This window comes from Lagopus leucura, unplaced genomic scaffold, assembly GCF_019238085.1.
Source record: "Lagopus leucura isolate 7727_CA_CO unplaced genomic scaffold, USGS_WTPT01 Super-Scaffold_100002, whole genome shotgun sequence".
Lineage (NCBI taxonomy): Eukaryota > Metazoa > Chordata > Aves > Galliformes > Phasianidae > Lagopus > Lagopus leucura.
Window position 1 is genome coordinate 6,773,928 of NW_024962263.1, and position 14,162 is coordinate 6,788,089.

Below are 14,162 nucleotides of genomic sequence, written 5' to 3' on the forward strand. Positions count from 1 at the left end.
AAGAGAAGAGAAGAGAAGAGAAGAGAAGAGAAGAGAAGAGAAGAGAAATCTTAAAATAGTCCCCTGAAAAAAGATAAGAAAAGAGCCTGGATACTACTTTTGTGACTTTAAAGGAAAATAAATGAATTCACTTAACCCTGCTGAGAGAAATACCTCTGCAGGTTTTAGAGAGGAATCCTTTATTTACATTGCACTTGGGTACCATTAACAGTTAAAATATTTTTTGTATTTTCTTTGAGTAATTGACACGAACACATGCAGTATCACTGATTAAGTGCAACCTACCTCCTGGAAAAAAGTTTTCTTCCTATGTGTGTATTTTAAGACTAAAAATTATGCTCCAAATAGAGCTAGGGAAAGTTCCACAGAGCTACCAGATGCTTTCCTGAGTTTTCAAAACTTTATTCTCCCCTCAGATGAGCAACAGTAAAAAGTGAAAGAAAGTGTTCAAAAAAAAAAAAAAAAAAAAAAAATCCAATGAAAATTAAGGCACCTGTACTAAGCAACATGAATTTAGGATACCTTCAGTTTTAAATTCCTTCCTTCTCGAATTATTCACCTCAGCACTAACATTCACCACCTGCATTTTTAGAGGCTAGAAACCATCACGAGGTTTGCACAGTATGCATTTGCTATCGTAACATATTCATATACTTTACTTGCTGTATTGGAAAAGATCTAGCTAAAGATGTTTTATTTCAGAACGTTTCACTTGGCATCTGCTGGACACATTGGATACTACCAAGGTTAGCTATGCAGGAGTTTTCTCTGACTCTAAAATCTGTTCCAGGAGAATAACAGTAAAATGAGGATTACACCATTTGTGAAGGGCATACAGTGATTACAATGCAAACAGCAAATAAGATGCTGTTCTGAGTCTGCTTCACTATCCATCTACACAACTCTCAAAGAGGCCCTGAGAAATTCATCATGTGAAAACAGGAAGATAGGGATAGTTCTAGATTTTCACAACTTTAACTTACCACAGCAGAACTGCAATTACAGAAAAGCTAATGGCTCAGTAGCAAAATATGAACCATGAAATGGGAGAGAATGATGCTTTGCAAGTTCAGCAATGCGGTTTCTAAAGTTGAGACTCTGGTCCAGTCCACCAGCATACAGTGAAGCAGCACAACAAGCTCTGAAGTCCTTGTTAAGACAAGAGTATGCAAAGAAATATGGTGCACGTGAAAGTGAAGACAAGAGATCGATGCCGGGGTTGCTCTGTGGCCATGTATTACTTACTGCACAAGGTGGTTCCCTACATTCTACAAGATGTGACTTCAGAGGAACATAGGTTTGTATAACAAGCATACATCATACTGCCTTAATTTCAGACAAAGCACATCCCATTTTAGTTTTTACATTTTTGTTTGTTTTGAGGTTCTTCTGGTGGTTGTTTTTTGATAACTAAATCCCTTTCATTCTTCAGACTTTGTGTGGTGCAATAAAGCAGGCAGATCAGATTGGTTCCCATACATGCTGGTGACAAAGCTGCTTTCATGTCTTACTGTGTTGGTGTTAGTTTTTTTTTTTTTTTTGCATAAAGATCTGTGGACTGTGTTGTTCATAGATGGTGATGTTTCTGCACATCAGCAGGGTTACATGAAGGCTCTGTGTCCCCCCTGACTCAGCTCGGAATGTGTTGGTAGGACTGGAAAGAGTTGGGCCCTTCTGAATTGCTCAGGAATGATGGAAGTACAGGAAGAATTGGCAGTGCCTCAGAGACACAGTGCTCGCAGAGAGAGTTTGGGCTAACCTTTCTTTGGTGAAGGCCTGGTGACGTGGATACGGTGTAGCAGTAATTTTATGTTGACATGGGATGACTCAGAAAGGTCAGTAATGGACACTGGTAATCTACAGCGTAAACAGGAAAGATGATTCCTTTGCAGCCAGCTACGCTATGTAAAAGAAAGAGAGAACATGTAATTTAAGAAGGTATTTGAAAACTCGGATTTCAAACTACTGATTTTGAAAACGTTCCTGCTTCCCTATTCTCTACTGCTTTACATATCCCATATCTGTCATCTCTGTGAAAAAGGAAATAAGCATAAAAAATTCCTATCCTTTGGGAAGCATTGAGTTAGCATAATGTAATATTCTCTAGTTAGCCATCAACAGCTATAACAACTCCTTAGATCTAACAGTTTCCTGATGTACTTTTTGAGAGAATATTTTGTGAGATGACATATGCTAATGATGGTTCTAGAGGCCCTGAGCATACATATTGAGGTCTTAAATGGTAGATAACTTAAGCTGTTGCATTTTGACACATCCAAGAATTATATACTGTTAAATGCCAGAAACTGAATACAGGGATTAATATAGGTCCAAGCTGTCCCTGTAGACTTACATTTTCCTTACAACGCATCTCTCCATTGAAGACAGCGTTGTTGTTTTTTGGTTTATTTTAAGGAAAATTCCTGGGGAGCTCTCAGTCCTCAGCTGGTGTGAATAAATAAGACTAGTTCCACACTTCTGAGCTACAGTTCAAGGAGGCCTTCAGGAGACACAGAAGTCCCACTGCATCTGGCAATACAACTTGCATCCTCAAATTTGCCTACAAAGCTGTAAATGCTAGGGGCAAACCTTTATCAATGTATCTGTCCTGTTGTTAGTCATCCACAGTGGTTTACCTAAGGATATGGAAAATGCCTCATTTGTCAGTAGGGATCTGTGTTGCCAGAAGCTAGCTTCCATTTCCCAGGTACCCAAAGCTGCTCTAGTAGAAGACATCAGAATCTTCTGACAAAGTAAATGATAGGTGCAAAGAAGGAAGCCTATTTAAGCAGAGTATCAAAGCAGGACAAGAACAGAAATAGTAGAGTTGGACAGTTAACAGATCATATCTAAGATTGCAAGAAAAGAATCACATGCTGTTCTGGATTAGCAGAAAGACCGCAGTCTCACCATTTAAAAGGACAAGGAAAATTTGGTTCGGAACAAATGTAAGTGAATTAGGTAACAGAAAACATCTCCTCGGCCATTGGTACAGAAAGAAAGAAATACTACGTGAAAAGACCATTTTCGGATAGACAAACTCTAAACTAATGTTTAGAAGCTAAGAAAAGGAAGCATTTTGGTCTCAGCTTAACTCTGTCCCTGTGGGTAGCCCCGTTTGTTTGGTTTGCAGTGAACCTTCCAACATCCCCTTTGCACAAATCATCCGGCCTCCAAACTCTCGGGCACTGTCCTCCCTTAACCACAACTTGCCAGCTCCTTCACAAAGCACTGGGCCTATTATATTTCAGCTTGCTTGTCATAGAGCCTAACAAGCTATTTCAATAGCTTCCTCACACTTGTGAGTTAGCGAGCTTCTAATGCTTCTTCACCCTTACTTAAAAGAGACTGCTATTGGAAAACCTAATACATTCAATATGACAGGGCAGGGTTTACAAATCTAGTTGTCTGGTTTCTATTGACATTTAAAAACAATGTTAGTGACAAAAATGTAATTATTCCTAAATGATGGAAACAAGGAGCCAGGCGTACTGAATGAACTTGTTTTGAACCTCTATTCATTTCACTTCAGATTTTGGCAGAGGTTTTTGCTGGTTTCTATTTTATCCTAACCAGTTTATCCATGTTCCAGACTTTATGTTCTGCGGCTGTCAAGCTTTTCTGTGGAATTCACCCATTGCCACAGAACTGTACTGGAGAAATCCGGCATGCATCTGAAAAATAAGACAATTGTCTTGTTCTCACATGTACAGATCAAATTGAGAACATGCACTGAGCATATGCTGACAGAGTGCTCTCTCCATCACTTTTCAGGCTGCCTTAAATTGCAGTTTTGAAAGGTGTGAACTACCTCATTTATCTCAGTTGGGGATGGAAGGATTCCCCTATTCCAATCTGTAGAATCTGCTGATTTGTACTGTGCCATAGAAATTCAGCATTTTTGCCACTAAATTCCCAGCCTTACTGCAAGCTAGTGCTTTGCTTCCTTCCTCCAAGTTTTGCTGGAACTCATTTTAAATGTTTGGCAATCTGCTCAGGGCAACTCTGAGCAGCAGGGCCGGACTGGGCCATTTCTAGTGGTCCCTTCCAGTCTCTGCCATTGTGTGACAGAATTTCTCCATGGAAGGAGACGATTGCTCTATCATAGCATTTGCTCTTCCTGCACTGTTCCATGGACACCTCCGACAAACACGTAGGGACTTAATTAATGCATACAGGTCAAGTCCTCAGGTGTCAGCTTACCAGTTAATACACTGCCGTATGCAGGTGGGAAATGATACAGCAGCAAGGTCCTATGAAACCATTAACAACACTCTCCTATCTATATGAAATGCTGCTAACATCTGTGTGGCTAGGAGTCAGTTGAGTAGAGCTGCCATGATGAAAATCTGCCATCCCTACAGCCTCAAAGCTGTGTTTTGATGCAGGATGACTCAACGCAGAAAGCTCAGATGATCCTTGCAGATGCTGGACCAGTGATATGTTGGCAAACACTCTTGCCACAGAGAAGGTCCACAAACAGCTATCTTGACTGGATTAATTTCTCGTTCTTCATACTTCACAATAAGACAAGAATTCTGAGACTCGTATAACCAAAACGTAAGACACTTCTGCCCACTTTCAGCTCCACACCACCCACTCACAACATATTTCTTCTACCATGTTTATGTTTTGCCTCAAACTCAGGTGGGATTCGTGTTGGACAGATTTGTGTTGGACAGATTAGTTGGACAGACAACTAAAACTTCTAAGCTTAACATCAGCTATTCAGCTGGGATCCTCTTACAATGAACCAATGAAACAGAGATCCCATAAGAACAAGACTTCATTTTCTAAGACAAGTATTTGAGACAGGTGGAATACAAAGAATTCTAGATAGACTTGCTGTTCTCCACAGCACAGAAAGAAACTTAGATATGGAACTTTTAGGTATCAAAATTTGTTTAAAAGGCATTCTGGTAAGATTATAGTTTCTTTGGAACAGAACTTCCTATGGTGGGGACTCACCTTGTCTGTGTCTTCCCTTGCTGTCGTGGTACAAATATGCATGGTATTATAAATGCAGTTATTTGTCACAATGAACGCTTTTAAGTTACTACACAACACTTTTCTTCTAGAGTGAAACAATGCAAACTGAAAATCATTTTTGCAATTAAATGTTTTAGTCTATCTAAGAACAGCTCAAACAAGTGTTCTAGTGTCTCCTTTTGGCTGTAGTTGGCAAAATGAAAGCAAAGGCCAGCACATTTTCCATTGTAAGAATAAGCAGAGACAGATCACAGAGTACTTCAGCAGTCAACACCACCAAGCTTTAATGTGGACTAAAGGAAATTCAAGATAAGCTTCATCAATAGCTGGAAGTGAACTTAAAAACAAATGGTTCAAAGCCATTAAGAAATGAAAGCTACCTGTGAAGTACTGTGACACTAGAAGCTCCCAAGCTGAATGAAACATGAAACGTGCTGAAAGAGTACGACACAGGTAGGAATCAAAAAGCTTTTCACCTAATTTTGTGTCTTTCACACTGGAATGACTCCAGTGTATCTTTTATACTCTTCGTGCCTTTGTTTCCACATCTGTAATTCAGGTTATGTGTAGCCCGCAACAATTATCCCATAAGGATACAGGAAAGCTGAAATGCTTTTTGAGATCCAAGGAAAGGTTTGAGAATTACAACTATAAAAAGCATGTGCAATTATCGCTCACACCGCCAAACAGTATCACAACTACAGGAAGGATGGCCCCCAGACACAAGCCCTCAGAGCTGGACCTGAAGCAACGTGCTCAAGCTTCGCAAAGCCTGGAATCTCTCTCAGCTTCCAGCAGCGTGCACAGACACCCTGCAGTACTAGGCTATTAATCAATGCCTAAAGGCAAAACAAAAAGCTGTGTTCGGACTTCACACAGCTGCAACTTCTTCCACCTAAACCCCAGAGGTCTGAAAATCTCTTTGATTTGTAGGAACAAGTGTTTTACAAGTAACTAATCCATAGAGGAGTAAGTGTAAGAGCATCAAAGTGTCCATAAACACTCCAATCGCTCAGCACAGCCAGGCATTCAGCCTTTAAGAATGCAGCCTCACTGAGAAATCACGCACTGTGAACAAACCAGTCACCGAGTACACCAAAGGTGAGGCAAGGAAACACATCACTGAAACACTAATTTACATTCCCAACAGTTTAACTCTTATCTTCATACAAAGACAGTATGAAAACTAAGGTACATTGGTTATCTCCTTTGGTACCATAAAAAAAAACACGTTAATATAAAACATGAAGCAGTGTCCTTAAGCTAGATCAGGAGTCTTGTATCCTTAAAGACCGTGTTAAGTGTGAAGCTGTCAGTAGCATTAGTATTCACTAACGACAAGAGGAATTTTGTCCCATTTATAACAAGCTGTCATGCTTTCCCTATCTGTGAAAAGCCAGTGCAGCCAAGCCATGGGAAATATAAGAAAATTACTGGAATTAGCAGGGGTGTATACGTTTCTGGGTTTCTAGGAAGGCTGAAGTACAAGAATTTCACAGATGTGGGGACTTTTGAGAGCGTTCCAATTGAAACAAACTTGCAACAAACCCTGCCGAGAGGTTCATTCAACAGGATGAGCTAACCAAGAAAACAGTCATTTCTGGCTAGTTGCATCAATATTAGCAGCAGCTGTGAACTCAGTAAACAGCTCTGTTTTCTGGTTGTCAAAGAGCTGCTAAAGCAGATGTGAAACTCATCAAAAATAGGTCACGAGCAGAGAACATGCAAGGGAATGCATCAATACCAGAGTGATCTGAAAATAAGTAATGCGGGATTATTTCAGTAGTGTTTATTACCCCCCAATTGAACCTAACACAGAACTGTAACCAATAACTTTTTAATGAGGTTGCTGTGATAGGACCTTCCTCACAGCACGCTGGGTGAATAAGGGCACGGTGCTTTCAGCAGCTGAAGCACCAGAGAGAAGAAAAGGTGCTGAACTGCTCTCTGCTTTCTTTTGAATTAGGTTTTCTGTGACAGGTTTTCATCCCTGTCCTTTCCAAACTCTATAATCATCTCAGACTGAGGTACTGCAATAAGCCAAACATGGAATTTGCCACAGCTTATTTTACTTTTGCCACTACAAACAGATTATAAGTTCACTGTGTCCGATAGGCAGCCCTCCAGCAACAGCCATTCCTCCACGGACTGGAATCGTGGCCAACACAGCATTACCTTCCCCCCTCATGGCCCACAGGACCCACTTCTTCAGAACTCCCCCATATGGAAATTCACTCGGATCTACTTCTAGGACTCTTGCAGTATGTAAAACACTTAACTTCCTTTATCGTCAGGAATAAAAAGGCAGAAGACTGAACTCTAAAGGAAGCAGGCTAAGAAAAATAACATGCTTCATCTACAACAGGACTAAACAAGGAACCTACATGTCCCGCTGCTGCTGCGCCGAGTCTCCACGGCCATCCTTCACAGTGCAGGTGTGAGGCTGTCGTTGGCCAAATGCCTTCAACAAGCTGAGTCGAAGCCTCATAGCCTGAAGCAGGCTCAAGTACCTCCCTAGTCAGTCAGTTACCAGGTGAGGACAGACACTCTCTCCTCTGGTTGTTTCCACTTCCACTACAATGGCAGGTTTTACCTCCAGCACCTAATGACATCATATAATCAAACACTAGTAAGGAGGAGCTAGTCAAACAAACAAACAGAAGAGCTATTGCTGGTCAGCAAGTTAATGTCAACTCATATTCAGCTGGGAGAAAATGGGTCTTCAGGAAGCATTCAGAAAAAAATACTCCTTTATTTAAGTAGCAGCAGCTCAAAATAAAGCATAAAAAATAGAAGTGGTGAAGAGACTTCACTTTATTGATGTTCCAAACCAGCAATCAGGTTTCCAGAACTTTAGAATAGAGGGAATGGAGAGGGAGAAAAGAGTTCACATCCAACTTAAAAGAAATCCTATGACTTATTTCACTTGGAAGCCTTTGTTGAGCCAGATGTACGTGCGTTTTAGCACACATTTCCTATATCATAGGGTGAAACGTGGTAGTTGATTACCATATTAAAATGGGTGTCCAAACTTTCAGTAATAATATAATGATTAAATGACTATGTAAGGCTTGCTTTTTTTTTTTTTTTTAATAAACAAGTGGTTATATCCTATAGCAACAGATGTGGATCTTGAATGTCCATTATGATACTGCACTATGCTATTTAGAACTTGTTTCTAGAAAAGGAGACTGCAGAGGAAGAAGAGAAAACCATTACTTTCCTCTGTGGACACAAAAGGATCACCTCATTCTTTCAGAAGAAATCAAGCCACGCACTTCCACAAATTTCTTGCCCAGAATGCTCCTGCCCTCCTCATGGGGCAGCACGTTCAACACACTTGGCTGCTGCTCTTTGACTGCTGGCGATGCTTTCATTGCAGGGATGACACAAGTTTGTAAAGCAGTGTGGATTCAAGCTTTTGCTGATGAATTGCTTGAGAAGGTGTTTTCTTCCCTACAGGCTGCAGTGAAGGGCTAAGCTCTCATTTTAAAAACTGAGCAAATGGGTACAGTGCAGGGAAATTAGACCGCAACTATTTCTGAAAGCCTAACACAAGTTCGGTTCATGCAAGACATACAGATGTTCTGCATTTGCAGGATAAAGAGGAAAATTCTCATCTCTGCATTTTTGCACTTATCTATTTGGCTTACCAACTCTTTTTGGCCCGAATGAACTTTTCTGTATATGAATTCTGATTGAATATAGCAAACTCAAATAAATCCCAGTGCAAACACAGGACAGTCAGCTCTCGAGGTCTGACTCAGAATTTGGGTCTTTTGACACTTGAGCTCTGCTTTCTCAAGTTGCTTTCAGATGTATTCAGGCTGGACTTGAACTCCGTGAGCCACTTCAACAGATTTTTATTTACTTCAGTGACAGAAATCCTTCCTCACAGATAACTCATCCACTGTTAGTCATCAGATTCTCAGCTACAGTCAGACACTAAGTTGCCTTTTGTACTGCAATCTGTTGATAGACTGTTTGAACTGGTGCTTCCCCCAAATTTCCACTAGTTGCAGCACATTTTGAAAATTTGAAAAGGCTTATTTCAACTTGCCTGCAATGATCTCTGTATGTCTGGTAGGAAGCATAAGGAAGTGAATGACTAATCACATTCTTCCTAGTAATTGAGAAGTGTTGATGAATGCCAGGAAACATTCTAATAATTATTGAGGGGAAAAAAAAAAAAGGAAAAAAAAAAAAACAACGAGCAATACATTGGAAACCTGACTGCTTTCAGTAGAAGCAAAATAATTACATCTTCTAATTAGACACTGCTCTTTTAGAAAGAAAAAAAAAAATCAAAACACAAAATATTTAATACACTGTCCATATACATGTGCAAGAATCATAAGCTGAATGCATACACCTGTAGTAAAATCATTTATCATCACAGCAATCCCAGCAGCTTTATCTCAAAATTGGCAATGAATTGCAGAAATAAACATAGTCAAACCATGTGTCTTCGATACACGTCTTCCACTATCTCACTTACTAAGCAGCACTGCTCTTCAGTTCCTTACTAGGAGAGAGGGGAGGTGCTGGAACAGCTGCCCAGAGAGGTTATGGATGCCCCATGAATGTCCAGCCTGGAAAAGAGATGGCCCAGGTGCTACTTTATCAATATTTATAAATACATGATCTGAAAGAATGAAGAGGGAGCCAGGCTCCTCTCAGCTGTGCCAATGGACAGGGCAATAGGCACAAACTGAAATATAGAAGGTTGCATCGGAAAACAAGAAAATAGCTTTCTTTAAAATATATATAGAGAGATATATCTTTATATAATATATTACCAATATAAACTATATATATAACATATATCATATATAAAAATTATGTATATATGTGTGTGTGTATATACTGAGGGTAGTTAAAATCTGGGACAGGTAGCTGAGAGAAGTAGTGGAGTCTTCATCCCTAGAGATACCTAGAACAAACTGGACATGGTCCTGGGCAACCTGTTGGAGCTGGCCCTGCTTTGTGTGTGGATTGGACTACAAGATTGAGAAGTTCCTTCCAGCTTAGCATTTGTGCAATCCTCCAATCTCATTTCAGAGTTCAAGTGAGATAAACTTCATCTCCATATTTTCTGTAATTACTTGGCTTAATAGTTGTTCAAAGTCTCCGGTCCAATGTAGATTACAGATTTTCATTACTTGGAACAAGTTCTTCTGTTGTTTTTTTGTCTGCTTTGGTTTGTTTTTTAATGTTTTGGAGAGCTAACAGAAATTGGGAAGTCGGAGTCTTAGAAGGAAATTTGAAATTTTCTTTGCAAATGCTCAGAACTAACTACTAGCTGTTGTTACCCTTCATGATATCTGTGTTCCCATATAGTGATAATATTATTAAAAAAAAAAGCTGAGACATAGCAAAGCCATTCCAGAAGGTATTTAAAGCTTCTGTTGGGACAACTAAGTTGTAACAAACATGTAACATTTGTCTACAAAAACCCTGCAAAAGGAGAAAAATAGGAACGTGTCAGGAGGGACAATTATTACTATTCTTTTACTTTGATGTGTCATCAATAGGTAATCTCACACTCTATAAAGTTCAGTATATTCAACTGCACCGCCCAGAGAACTGCAGCTTATCAAAATTAAAACCGAAACACAAATTTAATAGATGATGAGATTATCTCAGGGCTCATCTTTAGGGGCAGAACACCAAGAGACCATCTAACTAAGGCTGTTGAAAGATGAGCAGCTTGACATATCTGTAGGTACTCACATCGCAAGTCAGAGTGCAACAGGGCTAAGTATACAGTGAGCAATTAGAGCACCTGCTGTCATTTCAGAAATGGAGAACAGACAAGGTTCAAAAGAAAAACCATTTCTAACTGGAAAATACAAGTTCATGCTAATGCATTCGAAGTTATACACTAAGAAATCATTCAGAGTTCTAACAAATTCATGATGTCATATCAGAATAAGGTACTTAAAGCTCGCAAAAGCAGTTTAAAAAATATTTAGTGTGATAGCAATGAGGTCCTTCTCAGAGAATTCAAAAAATTCTGGTTTTTAAAATGAAAACATTCATGGGCTGCTCACACCTATTATAAAAACATTACTGATGAAATTAAAGAGAGAAGAGTGGCTAGGATGCTAGTTTGATATTTGAGACTGCTCTCTGCTCAAGTACTGCTCTTCTGTGCAGATGATCTAGTCTTTGTGTAACTTTCACACTCATGATCTGTGCTTAGCAGGGCTGCTTGTATCACATTAACCACTGATAATGCGACGTTAACTGTCAGGTTTGCCAAGGCTCAGCATTCAACCTGACTTTGAACACTTCCAATGATGGGGCATCCACAGCTTCTCTAGGCAACCAGTTCCAGCGTCTCACAACCTCACTATGAAAAATGTATTCCTTATATCCAGTCTAAATCTATCCTTCCTCACTTTTGCCTCTTGTCCTGTCACTTCAGGCTCTGGAAGAGGTCCCCAACTGACAGACCAATGTGTGTGACTTAGATGAACAGGGAGGGAACAGCAGAAAGTTGAAAGAGTCTGTAGGAGTACAACAAAGTATGGAAAAGTTATCAAAGATAAGAAACATCTTCTCTGCCTTCACCATCTTGCTTCCCTTGGATTCCCCACAACCTCTCTCAGACGTGGTCACGAAAAGACTCCAGAGCATAGGAAAAATCTGTGGGGTATGAAAAAAGATAACAGCCACCAGAAAATACACGAACATTTACAGCAATTGTGTAGGCTCCCTTCTTTCCCATTCTTCCCCTGAGCAGCATTATTTATCTATAGCAGCACCTTTATATAGCAAGTTCTATGCAAGTTTTACAAAACACAAAAGTAATAACAAGCCATTTCCCTGGTGAAGCAATTGTTATTTGCTTAAATAAGTTACTGAAACTCAGAATGAAGCACAAGGTAAAAGATGTTACGCAGTGAGAATGTAACAGGCAGATATGTTGCTTAACTAGAACTAAAAAAAAGCTGCACATAAAATTGAAGATTAAATGTTGTGCCCGGTGGGCTGCATACCAATATGCCAACAGAAAAAAGAAATAACTACAGAAATGACTAGGATGCTAAAAATGTCAACACAGGGCTTAATGTGTGGCAAGAGGACAAACTAAACAAAACACTAAGATGCATACAGATATATCAAATCTAGCTTAGAGGAAAAAGTAGTGAACATGAAGAGCAGCCTGAAGGGTACTCCACAGTTTTTCAGTCAAAGACAATCAGAGATGCTGCCTGCACCCTCTTGTGTAAGACTTATTTCAGGCTCACAGATCTCACTCTACAGTCCCATCCTACAGACCAGAACAGCAGGGACAACAGAAGTGGCAGAAGCAGCCTAAAACGCCAGCATAAAACCCATAGCACAATTACAACATAAGTGCTTGTTCCTGCGTGATCTCTTAAGTGCACGTGGAGACAAGGCAGGATCAATTGTGCATGTCAGTTTGTGCCATGTCTGCTGTAATGTTCACACAACCATAAGACTCAGAAGAAAACATACCAATTACACACTGTGAGGGCAGCTCATAAAAGTCCATTTTCAATTGTTCCATGAAGCTTTTAACTCCATCTGGGAGCTGTATGTTGGGCTGCAACTGGCTGCCTATCTTCTATTTTCTCTGGTTTCAGAGGAAGTTGGTTGACAACGTCCTTTCAGACTGCACTTCTATAAGAGCTTCCCAGGGCTCACAAGGTTCAGCCGGAGCTGAAGGGAGCAGCTAGCAAATGAGGCACACCTTCCCATGCAGAGAGAGCCTCGAAGGGCAGCTAGAAGCAGGAGAAGTGATGGATTATCATTCATAGCAAGCAACAGGACTACAGGGAATGGCCTCAAGTTGTACCAGGGGAAATTCAGGAAATGGACATTAGGAAGTGCTACTTCTGCAAGAGAGTGGTCAAGCATTGGAATGGGCTGCCTGGGGAGGTGGTGGAGTCACAGTCCCTGGAGGTGTTGAAGGAACGTTTAGATGTTGTACTGAGGGACATGGTTTAGTGGGAAATATTGGTGATAGGTGGACGACTGCACTGGATGATCTTAGAGGTCTTTTCCAGCCGTGGTGATTCTATGATTCTATATCTGTGGGCTTCCCCGTCCAGGTCCTGGCATGTCAACAGATTTGCAGACTAGTTGTTCAGTCTATAAAAAATAGAATCATAGAATCACCAAGGTTGGAAGAGACCTAAAAGAACATCCAGTCCAACCGTTCACCTATTACCAATAGCTCCCACTAAACCATGTCCCTCAACACAACATCCAGTCTTTATATCTTTATAAAGTCTTTATAAATAGCAGCAATGCCTTGTCAGACCATCCTGAATTCCAATTACAACCCCAATAATACCCTACCCACTGCCTCTCTGCAAGGCAAGGCAGACCTGCAAGGCAGGCAAGAAGAAATGTGCTGACTCCGAGCAACAGAGCTTTCTGCCATTCAAAACATACAAGTGCCATGTGAACGGTACACACTGTTGTAAGCTTTGCTGTGAGAAATCTTTTTGAAAACTAAATCAGTGTAGAAGGAAAAAAATACACATATCTAGATTTTTGTATTTTTTTATTTTTTAACACTAGAGACTAATTGCACGGTGCAAGCCCTGCTCAAGCCCTAAGCAACACTTCGCAGCACATGAGGGATATAGACTCACTTTAATTTTATTAGGATAGTTACTTGAAATAAGGTGACTGAGGAACAGGTTTCATCTAAGGATAAAAGCTCTGCTATTTTTCCTCCAATTTAAGATGTTGCTGTAAGGATGCCAGCCTGAAAGAACTAAGCTATCATAAATGTAGCAAAGCTCCCAATGATTTCATAAGCACGTGCTGCAGGCATTCAGAGGAGATATAATCACTACGTGCCATGGTGGCAACTGTGTGGTACTCGTATCCACTGCGGTGAGGCAAACTGCGAAACATGTAGATGAATCAGAAGGAATACAAAAAGGGGCAGAGAGGCTGAAAGGGTTTAGAAAACAATAATAAAAAGGGAAGGTTAAAACAATTGCTTGTTTAGTCAGAAGGAAGTGAGGAGAGGTATGTTCCCAAGAAACAGAAGGGGTTTTTGGTGGCTTTTTGAATAAAGTGAAGATTTTGCAACTTTCTTTATTCACGTAGTACCATTAACGTGGCTTGTGGTAAAGAGGGTTTAGTTAATTACCCAGGGAAAAACCTTTCCAACAGTAGATGTA

The 14,162-nt window shown here is 40.2% G+C and overlaps 1 long non-coding RNA gene across 3 annotated transcripts in view; it reads right to left on the minus strand.

Annotated features, from left to right (window-relative positions):
• The window catches only part of LOC122178641, a 121,002-nt gene that overhangs the window by 78,095 nt on the left and 28,745 nt on the right, over positions 1-14,162 (minus strand). The gene's annotated exons all lie outside the window — the stretch shown is intronic.